A 3514-nucleotide genomic window follows, 5' to 3' on the forward strand; every position below is an offset into this window, starting at 1 on the left:
GGAAAGGGGGAAAAAGGGGGGGGGAGAAAGCAACCGTGAGTACTCATCCAAAGTACTCGCAAGCAAGGAACTACACTACATATGCATGGGTATATGTGTAAAGGGCCATATCAGTGGACTGAACTGCAGAATGCCAGAATAAGAGGGGGATAGCTGGTCTTATCGAAGACTACGCTTCGGGTCACCTTCGTCTTGCAACAGGTAGAAGAGGGTAGGTTGAAGTCCTCCAAGTAGCATCTCCAAGTAGCATCGCATAGCATAATCCTACCCGGCGATCCTCCCCTCGTCGCCCTGTGGAAAAGCGATCACCGGGTTGTCTGTGGAACTTGGAAGGGTGTGTTTTATTAAGTATCCGGTTCTAGTTGTCATAAGGTCAAGGTACAACTCCAAGTCGTCCTGTTACCGAAGATCACGGCTATTCGAATAGATTAACTTCCCTGCAGGGGTGCACCACATAACCCAACACGCTCGATCCCATTTGGCCGGACACACTTTCCTGGGTCATGCCCGGCCGCGGAAGATCAACACGTCGCAGCCCCACCTAGGCACAACAGAGAGGCCAGCACGCCGGTCTAAACCTAAGCGCGCAGGGGTCTGGGCCCATCGCCCTGAGCACACCTGCACGTTGCGTGGGCGGCCGGAAGCAGACCTAGCCTAGCAGGAGTTCCAGTCCAATCCGGCGCGCGCCGCTCCGTCGCTGACGTCTGAAGTGCTTCGGCTGATACCACGACGTCGGGATACCCATAACTACTCCCACGTAGATGGTTAGTGCGTATAGGCTCGTAGCCGACTCAGATCAAATACCAAGATCTCGTTAAGCGTGTTAAGTATCCGCGAACGCTGAACAGGGCCAGGCCCACCTCTCTCCTAGGTGGTCTCAACCTGCCCTGTCGCTCCGCCACAAGTAACAGTCGGGGGCCGTCGGGAACCCAGGCCCACCTCTACCGGGGTGGAGCCACCTGTCCTTTCAGCCCCCTCGTCAGAATCACTTGAGGGTACTCAATGAGCTGACCCGACTTTAGTCACCATCTGTATAGTATGTATGTATGTATAGTATATACCCGTGATCACCTCCCAAGTGATCACGGCCCGATAGTATAGCAAGGCAGACTGACAAGAATGTAGGGCCAATGATGATAAACTAGCACCCTATACTAAGCATTTTAGGATTGCAGGTAAGGTATCAACAGATGTAGCGACAATGTCAGGCTATGCATCAGAATAGGATTAACGAAAGCAGTAACATGCTACACTACTCTAATGCAAGCAGTATAGAGGAGAATAGGCGATATCTGGTGATCAAGGGGGGGGCTTGCCTGGTTGCTCTGGCAAGAGAGAGGGGTCGTCAACTCCGTAGTCGAACTGGTCAGCAGCAGCGTCGGTCTCGTAGTCTACCGGAGAGAAGAGGGGGAAGAAATAATGAATACAAAGCAAACAAAGCACCACAAAATATATCAAGGCAATACGCGGTGTTCGGTGTGCCCTAACGCGGTAGTAGGTGATACCGGTGAAGGGGGGAAAAACCCCGGGAAAGTATTCCCGGTGTTTCGTGTTTTCGGGCAGAGGAGCCGGAGGGGGAAAGTTGCGGGTTCGATAGGTTAGGGGTGTGTGGCGGACGAACGGACCGCGTATCCGGATTCGTCTCTTCGTTCTGAGCAACTTTCATGTTGAAAATATTTTATTCCGAGTTACGGATTAAAAGATATGATTTTCTAAAGATTTTATTAATTTCTGGAATTTAATTAATTATTTAATTAATTCGAAAAATGGAATTATGACGTCAGCATGATGTCATGCTGACGTCAGCAGTCAGCGTTGACCGTTGACCTGGTCAACCTGATATGTGGGTCCCGTGGGACCCACCTGTCATACATTGTTAGTTTAATTAGGGTTTAGGTTAATTGATCAGGTTAATTAAACTCAACTAGTTAATTAAATTAATTAAACCGGATTAATTAACTTAATTAATTCATTAGATAATTAACTAATTAATAATTAATTTTATTAAATCATATATTTATTTATTATTTTTATTTCTAATTCCTCTTTTTTTTAAACAAAACGTTATGGGCATAGGGCCCATCTGTCATAGGCCCCAGGGGCCAAACGGGCAAACGGGCACGGGTGTGGGCACCCGTCGAGGCTAACCCGGGTGCGGCGGACGGAGCCCAGGGGCGCCGGACCCGGGCGCCGACTGACCGAGGCCGCAGTTCGCGGCGGCGGCGAGCGCAGGGGACGGCGTCGCGCGGACGCGTGCCCGAGGCCACCAGGGGAGGCGGGCTCCGGTGAGCCGTGGAGCAGCGGTGGATGGGGCCGGCGCGGGCGCGCGGAAGCAGGCGCGGACTAGGCGGGCGGGCTACCGGCTAGCGGCAACGTGGCCACGCACGAGAGCGTGCACAGGCTGCAGTGAGCAGGCCAGGGGGGGGGGCGCAGCGGGGCACCGTGGTGTGTACCGGCGCACGCGCGCGACACAAGGAAGGAGGGGAAGGAGGATAGGAGGGGGTGCTCACAGGGGAGCTGCAGGGGGAAGGCAATGGGCTCGAGGAGGTGGCGACAGTCCGGCGAGGGAGGGCGGGCTCCGGGCGGAGCGGTCTTCGGGAGGCGGCAGGCGCGGTTGACCCGGCGGTGGTGGGGTCGGGCGACGCAGATCCGGCGAGGAGGTCGAGGACGGAGCGGTTCGGCCGGGGGGCGGTCCGACGAGGTGGTGGGCGATCCGACGAACGGCTGCGAGGGGCGACGGGGCAACGATGTGGGCGGGATCGGGCGCTGGGGCCCCGATCCAGACGGGATCGGGAGAGATGGGGGGGGGAGTGGGGATCGTGTGCCGGTTAGGGTTAGGTTTCGGTGGAGGTAGGGGTTAGTAGGGGAGGTGGACCGGGGTGGGCCGGCCCGTTCGAGCGGCTGAGGCCAGCTGGGCCACTTGTGGCCCAGCGGGGGGGGGGGGGGTCCAGTTTTCCTTTTCTCCTTTTTTTTCAATTTCTTTTTTGTTTATTTTTACCTTTGTTTTATAAATTATAAATCTAGCCCCTAAATTAGAACTAATACTTATGACACTACCACAATTGATTTGGCACCTTAAACAATTAGTTTATATTTGTTTAGTATTTAAAAGACAATTAAATATTAGTTTTACTGCAGTTTTTATTAATTTAGTGCTTTTAACTACTTTATAAAAAGATGTTTCCTCCACCATAAATACCTACGCATTATTTGTCACCTCTCGAACATTTTAGTTTTAAAGTTTGAAAACTTTTACCGTTTGATTTGATTTTGAATTTGAATTTGAATCAGTTCTGAACTAACGCGAGATTATCGACAATAATCGAGGTGACGTGGCATAATTACCCGAGAGTTACTGTAGCTTGATTACCCGGGCGTCACACCGTCGTGCTGATGGAACTCTCCCGTGAAGCTCTGCTGGATCAAAGTTCGCGGGACATCATCGAGCTGAATGTGTGCTGAACTGGAGGTGCCGTACGTTTGGTACTTGGATCGGTCGGATCGTGAAGATGTA

The sequence above is a fragment of the Triticum aestivum genome, chromosome 2B (genome assembly GCF_018294505.1).
Source record: "Triticum aestivum cultivar Chinese Spring chromosome 2B, IWGSC CS RefSeq v2.1, whole genome shotgun sequence".
Classification (NCBI taxonomy): Eukaryota; Viridiplantae; Streptophyta; class Magnoliopsida; order Poales; family Poaceae; genus Triticum; species Triticum aestivum.